Genomic DNA, 17252 nt, shown 5'->3' with positions numbered 1-17252 from the left:
TTACACTCAGTAGTGTCACATTTAAACATTATGATCCCAAAATGGTTGGTTCATTTTGGTTAATTCTTTGTCATGTCTGAGCATTCATGGCAGTTATAAATATCTTGTTTCTGTTTATATCTTTCAAACTTATAATCAACATTTTGCTTATAACTTTTCATTCAATCTTTTTCTTTGAAAGGGCTCTTCCTTTGTACTCACTTCTTAGACAATGCCTTTACTCTCCTTTACCAATCTTCTTAGTCCTTGATAAAATCAGCAAATTGAGGGTCATTCAAGGCACCATGCAATTCTGTCCTCTTATGTATTTTGTCAGACATTAAGACATGCTGATCTTTGCTTCCAAACATTTTCACATTGGTGGGCAGCATATATGAGATGATTGAAAATGTTGGAGATTTTAATGTAAATATTGGATAGTCATGTCAGGATGTGGAGCAGATATATATATATACACACACATATGCATACACACATACATACATACATACATACATACATACATACATACATATCAGAAATTGAAAAAAACAGCCCTTCCATGAGGGAGGGCTGTGATTGTACTTTTAGGAAGAAAAGAATGTTACCTGTGGTCTTCTGGTTAAAATGGCAGCATAGGAACCATGCCAAAGAAGACTAGGAGATAAAACAAAAAAAACAACAAAATACTTTTCTACTAAAAAGTGAATTTGTATGAGAAATTATCAACCATAGCAGACAAGTAGGAGAGATCCAGAAAGTATAGAAACCACAGAAGCAGGCAAAAGTGTTTCCAGTAATGGTGGCACCAGGTTTGTGTGGCCACAGTCACCAAGCTTGGCTTGAGCTGAAGGAAAAGCCAGGTGAGAGGATTTTCCACTAAAAGCAGCCTCCTTGCAAACAAAAGGAATTTGAACTGGAGGACAGTAGGGACCAGTGGAGTGCCTTGTGAATTAGAGGATTGTAAGGACCAGTGGAAGAACTTCAGCCACCATCCACTGCTTCCGCTCCCCCCTACTGCCAGAGCAAGCACCAGAAACCTGAGGAAGGGAGCTCACCTACACAGCACCTGGCACAGGCTATCAGAGCAGCGACCCACTGACCCAGACAGCTTACCTGAGCCCACAGAACAGCAAAGAGGGATCCAAGCAGGTGCACAGTATAACTGAGACCACAGCCACCCCAAAAGGTAGCTGGGATTATACCAGGTTAGTACCTGCCAAAAAGCCTGGTACATAGGCTTATGTTAGAAGTGCTAGTTGCATCTTCCATGTCATGGCAAACCATGTGTTAAATATGATGGATGGTCAGATTAACTATTCTTAAATAAGCTATATTTTGGGTTTGTCATTTGTTGCTTCCTGATTTATGGTGCCTTTCTCTCCTCTTCTTTCATTCACTGGGGCAGGGTCTCATTTGGTCACAAACTGACAAATCATAAATCTCAGCCTCCCAGTTGACAGGATTAAGGATGTGAGGCAACACACATTCTTAGGGACTTTGGCTTTGTTAGAGGATTTGTTTGTTGTAATACCTATTCTTGCATAAAGACTCTGTGCTGTTTTTCATTGAATGTACATATTGTTTAGTTAAATTTTAGAATTTGCCTGATTTTTGTCATTCCTAGCCTACTAGAATACTCTCATAGCAGGCAATCCCAACACCTAGGGTCACTTTTGTGGTTACTCTGAGAGTATTTTAAGAGCTACACCTAGCACTTTAAGCTCCTACCCAGAAGAGATATAATTGCAGATGGATTGATGAATCTAATAATACTGCATATAATTAGAAAACCCAAGCATCAAATTAATCTAAGATGCAAAAATCTCTACATTATAATACAAGAAACACAAAGAGTGGGACAATATAAATCTACCAAAAATTATAAATACAGCAGAAATGACCTCCAGTGAGACTGATTTAGAGGAAATGTCTGAGAAATATTTAAAAAGAATGATTATAAATATGCTCAAAGAAAACAAAGAGGAAATCAAAGGAATCAAAAAGACATAGGAAATCAATCTAATGATTTCCACAATGGCTTTACCAGATTACATTCCTACCAACAGTGTAGAAGTGTTCCCCTTTTTCCATATCCTAGCTAACATTTATTATCATTTATTTTCTTGATGATAGCCATTTTGACAGACGTGAGATAGAATCTCAAATTAGTTTTAATTTGCATTGATTGCATGGCTAAGGATGTATAGCACTTTTTAGATGCTTATATGCCATCTGTATTTCTTCTGAAGAGAACTCTCTATTTAGTTCCATAGCTCATTTTTAATTGTTTTTTTTTTAATTTCTTGTTCTATTTTTTGAGTTTTTTGTATATTATGGATATTATTCCTTTGTCAGATAAGTAGCTGGCAAAGATATTTTCCCATTCTGTAGGTTGTCTCTTTGCTCTATTCACAGTGTCCTTTGTTGTACAAAAGCTTTGTAACTCTATGAGATCACAGAGGCTGATTAGTGATTTTATTTCCTGAGCAATTGGGATTATATTCAGAAAGTCATTGCCTATGCCAATATGTTGAAAGGTTTCCCTGAAGTTTGGCCCAATAGGCCAAATGACTGAAAGAGTGCTATAGCAGAATATCTGCTCTGGGCGGAAACCAACTGCTCTCTAATTGGACTGAAGTCTTGCTATATGGGAGGGAATCTATGCCTGGTGCTGAAAACCAAATCAAAAGCCTATGGTAAGGGAGGTCATGAGCGTTATGGTTATAAAGTCTGCTCTTGTCCGGATAAATGTATATATTATTCTCACCAAACTGCCCTGAAATCACTACAGTTAATGTTAGTATTCACATATTAAAGCTACTCTCACTCCTGGTTAGAGAAGCTTCTCTTTTCAGATGATGATGACCACTGGAATGTTCCAAAAGGCAACATAGTGCTGAGAAGGGACAGAGGAGTGTATAGCCCTGAAAAGTCTCTATAATACTCTCCAAAACTCAGGGCCCATTGTGGAATAGGTGGCAGAAAGTAAGAACCAAACAAGGGTACCACTCCTTACATACAACATACATACATACATACATACATACATACATACATACATACATACAACTGTCCAGACAGAAATTGGCCTTGATATACACGACCTTGCAATGTCTAGTGATACCTACACAAGACCCTCATTTTAGCAGAAAAAGATGATGACATCAAATTAAAAGAGAGGCTAACGTAGAGATGGAGGGGATATGATGGAGAGCACAGTTGTGAACGGGAAAGGAGTGGAAGGGCAATATCATGGTTTATTGTCTGTAAGTATAGAAGTTGTCAATAAAAAATCATACAATAAAAAAATAAACAGAGATGAATCTGGAGTAAATGAGGTCATAGAACAAATGGACCTAAAATATATCTACAGGACATTTCATCCAAATGCTGCAGAATACACATTCTTTTCAGCAACACATGGAACATTCTCTAAAATAGACCATATATTAGGAAAGCAAATCTTAACAAATATAGGAAAATTGAAATAATTCCTTTCATTCTATCTGATTACAATGGGATCAAACTACAAATCAATAGCAAGAAAAGCTACAGAGCCTACACAAAATCATGCAAACTAAACAATATACTACTAAATGATGCATGGGTCAAGGACTAAATCAATAAGGAAATAAAAAATTCATAGAATCAAATTATAATGAGAATACAACATGCCAAAACCTTTGGGACACAATGAAGGTAGTCCTAACAGGGAAATTTACAGCTTTAAGTGCCTATATTAAGAAATTATAGCTGGGCATGGTGGCACATGCCTTTAATCCCAGCACTCAGGAGGTAGAGGTAAGAGGATCACCATGAGTTTGAGGCCACCTGAGACTACATAGTGAATTTCAGATCAGTGTGGACTAGAGTGAGACCCTACCATGGAAAAACAAAAACCAAAATATTAGAAAGGTTGCAAATAAACAACTTAGTGCTTCACCTCAAGGCCTTTGAAAAAGAAGAACAAGGTAAACCAAAAAGCATTAGACAGGAAGGAATAATAAATATCAGGGCATAAATTAATGAAAATGAAACCTTGCCCCCAAAATCCAAAGAAGCAGTGAAACAAAGAGTTGTTTTTTTTTTAAAAGGATAAAAAAGATTCATAAGCCCTTCGAAAATCTGACCCAAACATAGGAGACATGAATTAATAAAATTAGAGATGAAAAAGGTACCATCACAACAGATACCAGAGAAGTTAAAAAAATTATAGGGAAATATAGTAAGAACATATACTCCACTAAGTTTGAAAATCTAAAAGAAATGGATAATTTACTTGACTTGTATGACCTACCAAAATTAAATCAAGATGAGATTACCACTTAAATAGAACTATATAAAGTATGGAGATGCAAGCAGTCTTGAAAAGTCTCCCAACTAAAAAAAATTCCAGGCCCACATGGATTTACTGGTGAATTTTACCAGATCTTCATGGAATAACTAACACCAATGCTTCTTATATTTTCCCATAGAATAGTAAAGAAGGAATCCTAACAAATCCCTTCTATGAAGCCAGCATCATCCTGATACAAAAAACGAACAAAGATAGAACAAAACAGAAAATTATAGACCTATCTCCCATGAACAGAGAAGCAAAATTTCTCAACAAAATATTGGCAAGCAGAATACAAGAGTGTATGAGAAAGGTCATTCACCATGACAAGTAGGATTCATCCCACAGATGCAGGGACAGTTCAACATATGCAAAACAATAAATGTAATACATTATATAAATGGACTGAAGGACAAAAATAACATGATCATCTTATTAGTTGCAGATGAAGCATTTGAAAAAATCCAACATCGCTTCTTGACAAAAGAACTACAGAAACTGGAAAGAAGAGATCAAGGTATCATTATTTGCAGATGATATGATCCTATACATAAAGGACTCTAAAGACTAGCAACTGTTAGAGCTGATAAGCACTTATAGCCACGTATCAGGATAAAAATAAACACACAGAAATAACTAGCCTTCCTATATGCTGACAACAAACACACAGAGAATGAAATCAGAGAATCATTCCCATTTTACAATTGCATAAAAAAAAACCCTGGAATAAACTTAACCAAGGAAGTGAGGGATCTCTACAATAAAAACTTTAAAATACTCAACACAGAAATTGAAGAAGACACTAAGAAATGTAAAAACAAACAAAAAAAAAGATTAGAAGAATAAATATTGTGAAAATGGCAATATTACTAAAAGAAATGTACACATTTAATGCAATCCTCAACATAATTCCAATGGAATTCCTCACAATAATAGAAAAAAACAATCCAAAAATTCATTTGGAAGCACAAAAAGTTTGAGTATCTAAAACAATTTTGAGCAACAAAAATAAGGCTGGTGGTATCACCATACCTGATTTTTAACCTATATTACAGAGCCATAATAAACAAAAAAAGCATGTATTGGCACAAAACAGACATATAGATCAATGAAACAGAATAGAGGACCCAGATGTAAGTCCAGGTAGCTACAGCTACCTGGTCCTTGACAAAAATGCCAAAAATACTCATTGGAAAAAGGACAGTCTCTTTAGCAAATGGTGCTGGAAAAACTGGATATATATCTGTGGAAGGATGAAAATGGATTCTTATCTCTCTCCATGTACAAGAATTAAGTCCAAATGGATCAAAAACCTTAATACCAGACCTGGAACTCTGAAACTGCTAGAGGAAAATGTAGGGGAAACCCTTAAACATATTGGTCTTGGCAAAGACTTTATGAATATAACCCCAGTTGCTCAGGAAATAAAACCGTGGATTTGCCAGTGGGGCCTCATGAATTTACAAAGCTTTTGTACAATAAAGGACACTGAATAGAGCAAATAAGCAACCTATAGAATGGGAGAAAATCTTTGCCAGCTATACATATGACAGAGGACTAAAATCCATAAATACTAGAACTCAAAAAACTAAATAATAAGAAACCAAACAATCTAATTAAAAATGGGCTGTGGAACTAAGTAGAGAGTTCTCAAAAAAAGAAATACTGATGCTATATAAACATATAAAAAAATGTTCTATATCCCTAGCCATCAGGGCCATCACATAAAAACTATTGAGATTCCATCTTATTCCTGTCAGAATGACTACCATCATGAAAACAAATGACTATAAATGCTGGCAAAGATATGGAAAAAGACAAATCTTTTTACACTGTTTGTGGGAATGCAATATGGTCCAGCCATTGTAGAAATCAGTGGGGAGGTTCCTGAGACAGCTAAAAGTAGATTTACCATATGCTCCAGCTTTAGCACTCCTAGACATATATACTAAGGCCTCATCTCAGAGACACTTGCTCTACCATGTTTATTACTGCTCAATTCACAATAACTAGGAAATGGAACCAGCCTAGATGTCCCTCAACTGATGAGTGGATAATGAAGATGTGGCATATTTATACAATGGAGTTCTACTCAGCAGTAATGAAAAATGAAATCATGAAATGTGCAGGAAAATGGATGGATCTAGAAAAGTTTATTCTTAGTGAGGTAATTCAGGCCCAGAAAGCCAAATGTCACATGTTCTCTCATATATGATCCTAGCTACAAATAATTAGACTTCTATGTGAGTAGGAATAAAACTAAGTAGCAGAGGCCAGTAAGGTAGAAAGGTGATATAAAGGGAATAGAAAAGGAGGGAGGGGTACTTGATAGGATGATACAGTGTACATGTAAGTAGAAGAAGCCACAGATTGTTACTAGAAAATTTTCAGTGTCAGGGATGGGATACCTTCCAGTGAGTTGTTGGCTAGAGAGGTCCCTGATGCCCCCAAAACATTACAGCTTATTGTTGAGGCTCTTTGTTTCCCACCAGGAATAGATGGTAAAACCCTATTGCTGAAGACTCCACATACTTGGGCTGCAAGATCACTGAGAAATAGTGTTGGAGATTAGCTGAAAACCTTCTCTATGTAGAGCAGCAGAGAGAGATGGAGAAAGCTGTGCTGCATGCAGTCCAATGGGAGAGAGAGAAATAACAATGGAGATCCTCAAAAGTGGATACTGCAAGCCTTAAATTTAGCCATCCAGGTCAAATGAGCCAACAGGTGCAAAGTGACATGTCTGTTATGGGGGAAACAAATCATTATCTACTTGGACTGAAGGCTGGCTCCATGGGAGGATATACATTCTTTTTTTTAAAATTTTTAAAAATTATTTATTTATTTATTTGAGAGCAACAGACACAGAGAGAAAGACAGATAGAGGGAGAGAGAGAGAATGGGCGTGCCAGGGCTTCCAGCCTCTGCAAACGAACTCCAGATGCATGTGCCCCCTTGTGCATCTGGCTAACGTGGGACCTGGGGAACTGAGCCTCGAACCGGGGTCCTTAGGCTTCACAGGCAAGTGCTTAACCACTAAGCCATCTCTCCAGCCCAGGACATACATTCTTGATACTAAAAACGTACAAACAGGGTTGTCATGAGTCCTAGGGGTATGATGTCTGCTGGTGTCTGGCTCAATGTATATACTATGCTCACCAAACTTCCTGGTAATCACTGATCTTAATGTTCATGCCCATATATTAAAGCTACTCTCACTTTTGGTTAGAGAAACTTCTCTTTTCAGATGAAGGTGACTTTGAGATGACTCAGAAGGCACCATGGTGCTGAGAAGAAGTGACAGCGGAGGGCTCAGCACTGAAATGTCTCTATCACATCTTTCAAGGCTCAGGGTCATTGTAGAAGAGGTGGCAGAAAGTGTGTAAGAGTCAAAGGATGGATAGTAATCCTTACAATGTGCTCCTTCAGACATAAAATGGTCTGGATATCCATGACCTCATAGTGCCTACACAAGTCCATCATAATAGGAGGAAAAGATGATGACATCAAAATAAAAGAGGGACTGATTGAGAGGGGGATGAGATATGATGGAAAGTGGTGTTTCAAAGGAGAAAGTGGGGGGGGGGAGGGAATTACCATGGGTTATTTTCTACAATTATCAAAGTTGTCAATAAAAAAATAAATTAAGTTTTTTTTTTTTCACAGACAAATATTCAATAAGCAGAGCCAATAGATTACTCTCAGAATGGGAGAAATCTTTGCTGGATACACATCAGACAGTTTGTAGACTCTATAATGAACTCAAAAACCTAAACAACAAAAAGTCAAATAACCCACTTACAAAATGGGGCAGAGAACTGCACAGGGAGTTTTGAGAGGAAGAAATACAAATGGAAAACACATACTTAAGAAAATATTCAACATCCCTAATCATCAGGGAAATGTAAATTAAAGCAGCTATGAGATTCCACCTTACCCCAGTAAGGATAGAAAACACTAAAAAGTCAAATGTGCTGGTGAAGATGTGGAGAAATAGAAACCCTCATCCACTGTTGGTGGGAATGTAAGATGGTACAGTCACCATTGAAAGCAATATGGAGACTCCTAAAAAGGTTGACTATAGACTTACCAACAGACCCAGTTATTACCTTACTGGGCATTTACCCTAAAAGCTCGATGCCTCAGTTCAGAGAGATTTGCTCAACCATGTTTATAGCTGCTCAATTATTAGCTATGAACTGGAATCAATCCAGATGTCCATCATTGGAAGAATGGAAAACAAAGATGTGGTATATTTACATGATGGAATTCTACACAGCCGTAAGGAAAAATGACACAGTGAAATCTGAAGAAAAATGGTCAAACTTGTAAAAGATCATTATCAGTGAGTTCACCCAATCACAGAAAGACAATCATCACATGGTCTCACCCATCTGTGGCTCCTAACCTGAATGTGCTCAAGATGCTGACATATTTAATAGGCATCTTGAGGACCAGACAATAGGGAGGGTGGGGCAGGATGGGAGAGTAATGGTGTGTGTGTATGGGGGGGGGACACACAAAACTAGATCCAAATGGAAAGGTACAATAAAATCCTTTATTATGAAAGACAGACTAAAAGTTGAACATTCATCAGGTCCTTAGGGGAAACACCTGAATCAAAGGACTCTGGAAAGGGTATGATGAAGACTAACCTTAATCTTCTCCTGTTTCTTTCTCTCTTCCCCCTTTCTTCTCTCTTTCTCTTTTATATTACAATTTTTTGTTTGTTTTTTGAGGTAGGTCTCACTCCAGCCCATGCTGACCTGGAACTCACTATGTAGTCTCAGGGTGGCCTTGAACTCATGACCATCTTCCTACCTCTGCCTTCCCAGTGCTGGAATTAAAGGTGTGCACCACCACTCCTGGCTTATATTACCTATATTTTACTTCCTTCTTTTCTCTTGGTGCTGGCTTGTAACTTCTAGTACCAGGATGCAGTTAACATTCACAATGAGCTGTTGATCAGAGAGACCTACATGGCTTCCCAAAAGAAGACATATTTCTGTCGAGTACTTGATGATGACCCACTAATGGTTAATTGTAAGATCCTACTGCCAAAGACACCATATTCTGTGGTATGGAACATGGGGTGACCTGGGTGGAATCTGGAAGAGTGTCAGTCCCAAGATATTTAGCTTGTCTAGTGCCAGAAGGTGATACATGAGCTATTGGGGGAAAATGATGAACATCTGTCCAAGCAATTCATGGTCTAAGCTACTCAGCAGCAAACAATGTGACATGATGCTCACACAAGTGCCATAGTGGCACACAGCCATGCTGGATAACCAACTTTTCTGAATTGGCTAACAGATCCACTCAGTGGAACAGAACCCAAAGCTGGAACTGGAAAACAAGTCAGACCATATCCAAGAAATGAGTGCACTCTCCAATATCACCAATCTTGGGCTACAAGAGGGCCTACACCTATTAAATTCTCTCTAAAAAATAATAATGGTCATCCATTTATCCAGTGCTGACTTCACTCTCTGTTGGAGAATCTGCTTATCTTTTTCAGATGCGTGCAGACCCTGAGGAGAGAATCAGCCTATAGCACCTCACCCCAGCTCAAACCATAGAGTAATTGGGGAAATAAGCAAGAGTGCTGCTTTCTTCGTGAACCTGGCCCCAGCAAGGGTGAAGGAGATAGACACAGAGAACACTTAATTCTTACCAAACCAGATATCCAGAGAAACAGGCTCTCCAGACCTCATCACTGAAATAGACCTAAAACCCAACATGGCTCAGGGAAATTTGAAGAAGTGGGTGTGGAAAGATTGTTAGAGACACAAGTTGGGTCATTATGCACAGAGACATTGCATCTTCCTCATAACTGATGGCTACCCCCAGAATGCATGACCCACAATCCCCAATGAGGATGTTCCCTTAGAGGCAGGGAAGACAGGGAGGAGGAAACATGGCTATTTACACACTGAGTATGTACATAACTAATAAAGAAAAAAAAATAAATTAAGAAACAAAACAAAACAAACAAACAAGTGTTACTTACAGCTATGTTGGTGGCTACATGCCACATTTAAGTTAAGTTCACAAGTGATTGATTCTATCTACTAATACTTAGCTTAGTAGTCCTGCCATATGATTAAAAGAAAATAAATGGGACTGGAGAGATGGCTTAACAGTTAAGCCACTTGCGTGCAAAACCTAAGGATCCATGTTTGAGTCTCCAGATCCCCTATAAACCAGATGCACAAGGTGATGCAAGTTGATGAGGTAGCACATTTGCACAGGGTAGAGCATATGTCTGGAGTTCAACTGCAGTGGCTGGGGGCCCAAGTGTGCCAATTCTCTCTTTTTCTCTTTTTCTCTTTCTTTCTCTCTCATAAAGATGTGTGCCACCATGCCCAGCAAAAAAAAAAAAAAAAAAAAAAGATACAATTACCTTGATAAGTACTCCAGTACTTGTCAAATACTGTTACCACTTATTTTATAGTGCTCTTGTGGAAAAAGTGTCGAAATACAGTGCTCTAGTTCACATTTGAGTGCTTGGTACAGTTAGAAGGGTCCTTAAGAGTAAATAGTCCCTGACAACACTAGCAGTCTTGCCATGGCCAGAGTTATCATTACTGTTTTCTTTTTCTTTTCTCTGTTTCTTCTTATAGATCCTTTAAACAGTAACAAATTAAAAATCATAGTTTCTCAGAGATATATGTGACCAGATATCTCGTTGGTCCTAGTCTGGTCACCAGGAGAGAGATACATAAACATTTCCTAGGAATTTGTGGGTGGGCCAACTGGACTACACAATCTACTCTCCCTTATTGGATTCAGCTTGGACACGAGGAGGGAGAGATGTGTAAACATCCTATGGGAAGTTATGGCTGAACCAGTTGGACTAAACAATCTTTTCTTTTGTCCTTAATTCTGTCTTTCCTCCCCTTGCAATGTTTGCAGGTGTGTGCTGTGCCCTATCCCTGCCCATTTACCAACACAAGAAATAGGTGACTGGTTCCTTCATTTGAAAGGAAATATATGGACACCTCATGGAGATTGATATTTGGATCATAACTTTAATTTCCTCATGTCACAGTGTAGTCACTTTACAGATGAGCTTATTTCTTTTGCTAGAAAGTGTTATAAACCCAAGACATCTTTTTAATTTTTCCTTATTATTTATTTTTCATTGCAAACCTTACTATATGAACATATTTACATATTGCTCAAATACTCGTTGGCTTGTACTCTTATGTTCCCTCTCCCTTGCTCCCATTCCACTGAAGTAACATCTCAATGAGATTATTAGTATTCACAAGGGGACATGAGTGCACCAGTCAATCTCTATGGGTGGGAAATTGCCTCAGAATACACCTTACTACCCTTTGGCTTTTATATATTTTCTTCCCCCCTTTCTCAATGTTCCCTGAGCCTTAGAGGGAATGTTAGAAGTCTCTTAGAGTGTTGAGCTTTCAGCAGCCTCTGATTTTCTGCTTTGATGAATTTTGAGCCTCCTCCGTGTTTACTGTCATCTCCCTGGAAGAGGTTCTCAGGCTAGCATTGAGAAAAGCACTCACATTTAACTTGCTATTTCTTCTCTAATGTTTCTTGGCAGATGTGGTAGAGATTACTTTTCTCCTGTTAGGCAGTCAGCGTTCTTTTCTTGTCCTACTGATGGGTTTAGTCTACCCAGTATTCACTGATATCTGTAAAAAGCAAATTCATTAGCCAAGAGTGAGAACAGCATGGATCAAAGGGGACAAACTTAGACATTTAGAATATTGTTTTTGTTGGCACAACCTCTCCTCTTAGCCAAAGAACAGCAGAAGCTTACTCTAGGGACTATGACCTTCCAAACCACAGAGTGCTGACTTGCTTCTCAGTACCAGGTATGAATTGAGTGGGCCTCCTAACCAATCATGAAGCAGTTTATCATCTCCATAGTATGTGTACCACTATTGCATAGGTGTGTACATCTTATTTGGCTGGTTGATCCTGTAGCTTGCATTATTACATGCTTGTTAATGCTGTTGGTGATGTTTATCTTCCAGCACCTCAAATAGCACTTTCAGCACTATGAAACCAGCTAGTGATAAGCTGGCTTCCTTCTCAGTTCCAGTGTAATGTTTCGATGTCCTGCAACCATACCCTTTGATGATTTCAGCAATAGGGTCTTACCATTCAGATTTGGAAGATAAGCAAGTACTTTGTTAATATCCTGAATTATTTTGGGGGGTTTTGTGGCCCTTCCTGACCAACACCTCAGTGTGAGGAACTTAGTTCTGGCACTGGGACTTACCAGTAAGAATATATGGTTTTAGAGTAAAGCTTTCTCCACTCCTGTAGAGTTCTTCAGCTCACTCTTTCTTATTAAGATATAGCCTATCTCTCTCTCTCTCTCTATTTATCTTCTATCTATCTATCTATCTATCTATCTATCTATCTATCTATCTATCTATCTATCTATCTATCATCTATCTATCTATCTATATATCATCTACCTATCATCTATCTTTCTAGCTAGATAGCTAGCTATAATCTTCCGACCTACCTATCTATCATCTATTTTTTTCTTTTTTAATTAGCTATAGACATAGTATGAAAACAGCACCTATTGGCACCATCCTTACACTCTTCCTTGCCTTGCCTCTATCATCATTGGGGATGCTAGTAATCCCCATGGGGACTGTGGGTTGCTCATTGTGGGGGTAGCCATAATTTATGGGGAAGAGGCAATGTCTTTGTGTGTAATATCCCAGCTTGTGGCTTTAACAATCTTTCTGCCCCCTGTTCCATGAATTTCCATGAACGATGGATTTGTTTTAGGCATACTTCAGTGATGGGCTCTTAGGATCCTCTGTATCTCTGGCTTGATGGGAGTTGAGTGTTCTTAGTGTCTATCTCCTTCACCTTTGTGCTGATATCAGGTTCACTGAGAAAACAGCATGCTTGCTTATTTACCTATTTCCTCTATGGTTTCAGCTGGGGCCCTGGTGAAGTGTGATGGGCTGTTTCTCTCCTCAGTTCCTGCTTCCACCTGAAAAAGAGTAGCAGATTCTCCAATGGAGAGTACAGTCAGCACAGTTTAAATGGGACAACCATTGTTAGTTTAGAGAAAATTTAATGGGTGTAGGCCCTCTTGTAACCCAAGATTGGTGGGAGCTTGATATTGCAGAGCAAACTCATTATTTGTATGATTCTGACTTGTTTCTCAGTTCCAGATATGGTTTTCTTTCCACTGTGCAGATCTGTTAGCTAATCCAAGATCAGTTGGTTACCCACCATGGCTGTATGCCACTATTGCACTTGTGTGAACATCACAACATGTTGTTTGCTTCTGAGTAGCTTAGAACTTGAGTTGTTTGGACAGATAGCTGTTGGCTACTTTCCCATAGATGCTCATGTAGCACCTTTTAGCACTAGACAGGCTGTCTGGGGACTGGCTCTCTTCCAGGTTGCAGCTAGTTCTTTCCAAGTTCTGTACAGACAGCATATGGTGTCTTTGGCAGTAGGGCCTTACAATTATCCTCTGGTGGGTAATCAAGTGCTCTGATAGAAGTCTGTTATCTTTTGGGAAACATTGTAGGTCTGTCTGATCAACATCTCATTTTCAGTGTTAACTGTATTCTGGTCCTGGGAGTTATTGGCCAGTGCCAAGGGAAAAGAAAGAAAATATAAAAAAGAAATAAAAAAAGGAAAACAGGAGAAAATTAAGGTTAGGCTTCATCTCACCTTCTCCAGGGCCCTTTGATTCCGGTGTTCCCTCTAAAGAAGTACTGATGAGGGTTCAACCTTTTAGTCTTTCTTCCAGGATATAGGATTTTATGGTACCAGTTCCATTTGGGTCCAGTTTTGTGGCCCCCCCTCCCCTCTCCTCTAGTAAAGTCCTACCCTCCCTGTAGTCTGGTCCTCAAGATGCCTGTTAGGTATGTCAGCATGTTGGCCTGATTCAGGTTAGGAATCACAATGAGTGAGACCATGGGGTGATTGTCTTTCTGTGATGAATGGGGTGAGTTCTCGGACTATAATCAATTGCAAGTTTGACCATTTTTCTACAAATTTCATTGTGTCATTTTCTTTTTTCTAACTGCTGAGTAGAATTTCATTGTGTAGATATACTACATCTTGGTTACCCATTCATCCAGTGATAAGCATCTGGGTTGATTCCAGTGTGTTTGCCATTTGTATTTCTTCCTCTGAGAACTCCCTGCTTAGTTCTTTGCCAGACTTTGTGAGTGGGTTGCTTGATTTTTTTTTATTGTTGAGGTTTTTAAATATTTTTTGTATATTCTAGAAGTTACAACTCTGTCAGTTGTATAGCCGGCAATTTTTTTTCCCCATTCTGTGTGTAGTATATTGGCTCTACTTGTGGTATGTTTGTCTGTAAACAAACTTTATAGCTTCATGAGATCCCAATGGCTGAGTGATTGTTTAAGTTCCTGAGCTACTGGGATTTTGTTAAGGAAGTCTTTTCCCACACCTATATCATGGAAAGTTCCTCTTATTTTTCTTCCCATAATAGCAGTTTCTGGTCTTATACTGAGGTCTTTGATCCATTTGGACATGACTTTTGTGTGTGGCAAGATGTGTCCAGTTTCATTTTTCTGCATATGGTTATGCAGTTTGTCCAGCACCATTTGTTGAGATGCTGTCTTTTCTTCAGTCTATATTATTAGGTCCTTTGTTCAAGATCAAATAGCTGTAGTTACTTGACCTAAAGTCTGGATCCTCAATTCTGTTCCATTGGTCTATAATCCTGTTTTTATGCCAATACTATGCTGCTTTTGTTATATGGCTTTGCAATGTAGCTTTTGATCAGTTATGATGATGTGTCCAGAGGTGTTTCTCTTGTTGAGGATATGATTGAATATCTGAGGCCTGCTGCCATTCCATATGAATATTGAGATCATTTTCTCTTTTTCTTTAATTTTTTTTAACAATTCATTTTATTTATTTATTTGAGAAAGAGAGGGAGAGAAATAGGCAGGGAGACCGAGAGAGAGGGAGAGAGAGAGAGAGGGAGAGGGAGAGGGAGAGAGAGAGTATGCCAGGGCCTCCAGCTACTGCAAATGTACTTCAGATGCATGAACCCCCATGTGCATCTGGTTTATGTGGGCCCTGTGTGTTGCGCCTGTCCTGCCAGCAGGAAGAACGACAACAACAGGATTCTTCTCAAGCACACTTTATTGGGAGCTCCAAGCTTAAAGAGAGAAGGACCCTGACCCTACGGAGCGCCAAGCTTATATACTCGTAGTCATGTGGTTGTGCAGTGTCATCTGATTGGCTTAAGTCTCATCGGACGACTTTGCATCACCCAATCGGGATAGGTGAGCAGCCATATTGGAATAACGTCATATGCTCATGCGCAGACGATTAGGATACAAAAGCAGTAAACAAGCTGACGTGGCAAAGCCTGACGAAGCCAGCGCGGCTTCCCACAGTTCCCCCTTTTTTATTGTTTTTGATCCTCAGGATACCCGATCAAGGACCAACCCTCATGATGGCCAGTCCGATCGAGGGTAGAGCCCAAGACCAAAAGCCTGCTTAAGCACCTTCCCGAGTGCAATGGGAAAAATCCCGTCGGGGTGCAAAGGCTGCTCATGCAGGGATGTAAGCCTTCCAAGGTGCAATGACAACAAGGTCACTTGGTGTGCAAAGGCCTTACAGTTGGCAGGGTGGAACTAACCATCTCACAGGCTCGCCAGCCACACTTGTGGAGATGCTCCTTGATCCAAAGCCATAAGTGCCTGAACAATCTTTATGTTATCCTGCTTATGTTGTCGTCTGATTCGACAGATAAGCCAGAGACAGAACACCATACCACACAAAAGGGCTGCTCCGAACATAGCCACCCCCACCCATTCCTTAAAGAAGGAAAATGCAGAAGATAGCCAAGAGGTAAAATCTCCCAGGGAGATGGGTTCCAGATGAGTTCCATTCAGCTGTACAATCTGGAATAGTAACTTTCAAGATAGCAATGGACCTTGTTGCCATAGAACCCCTGTAGGAGTTTCTGGCATAGCAAGAATGCACAATAAAATGGGTTGTTCCGGGACTATTCTGCATAACTGTGCAGAATGTAAAGCTTGCTCCACTTTAAAAATAGCTACTCGTACAGCTGGAGTCAAAGTTCTAAGTGAGGAGATATGTGAGTCACCTTCCAATATTTGAAATAGGGGTCTCAGCTCATGGGTAGGAATCTTTAGATATGGTCTTATCCAGTTTATATCCCCTAGCAATTTTTGAAAATCATTCAATGTCCTTAATGCGTCTGTTCTTATTTGTAGTTTTTGAGGTCTAATGATATTTTTGGTAATTGTTGCTCCTAGGAAATTACCTACCTCTCCTTCCTGTACCTTTTCACTAGCTATATGTAAACCATAGGCTGCAAGATCCTTCTTGAGGGATAGAAATGCTTTTGACAGAATGTCCTCCATGGGAGCCACTAATAGGATATCGTCCATATAGTGGCAAATCCTCAATTTCTGGAATCTCTTCCTAGTAGGTGCTATTGCTAGACTTACATAATGTTGGCAGATAGTAGGGCTATTGGCCATCCCCTGTGGGAGGACCCTCCATTGAAATCGCTGATCAGGCTCCTCATGATTGATAGCTGGTAGAGTAAAGGCGAATCTTTTACAATCCTCCAAGGCCAAAGGAATGGAAAAGAAACAATCCTTTATGTCAATAATAATAAGAGGCCAGCCATCCGGTAAACTAGATAACAAAGGGAGACCTCTCTGAATCGGTCCCATGATTTGCATTTGTGCATTTACAGCCCTGAGATCATGAAGTAGCCTCCATTTTCCAGACTTCTTTTTAATAACAAAAATGGGAGTATTCCAGGGAGATTGAGAGGCTTCTAAGTGGCCTAATGACAATTGCTCTTTCATTAGTTCTTTTGCTGCTATGAGCTTTTCTAGGGAAAGGGGCCACTGAGGTACCCAAACTGGTTCAGCCATTTTCCAAGGAATGGGGATTA

Source organism: Jaculus jaculus, chromosome 8 (genome assembly GCF_020740685.1).
Source record: "Jaculus jaculus isolate mJacJac1 chromosome 8, mJacJac1.mat.Y.cur, whole genome shotgun sequence".
Lineage (NCBI taxonomy): Eukaryota > Metazoa > Chordata > Mammalia > Rodentia > Dipodidae > Jaculus > Jaculus jaculus.
Note: the sequence above shows the minus strand (reverse complement) of the source record.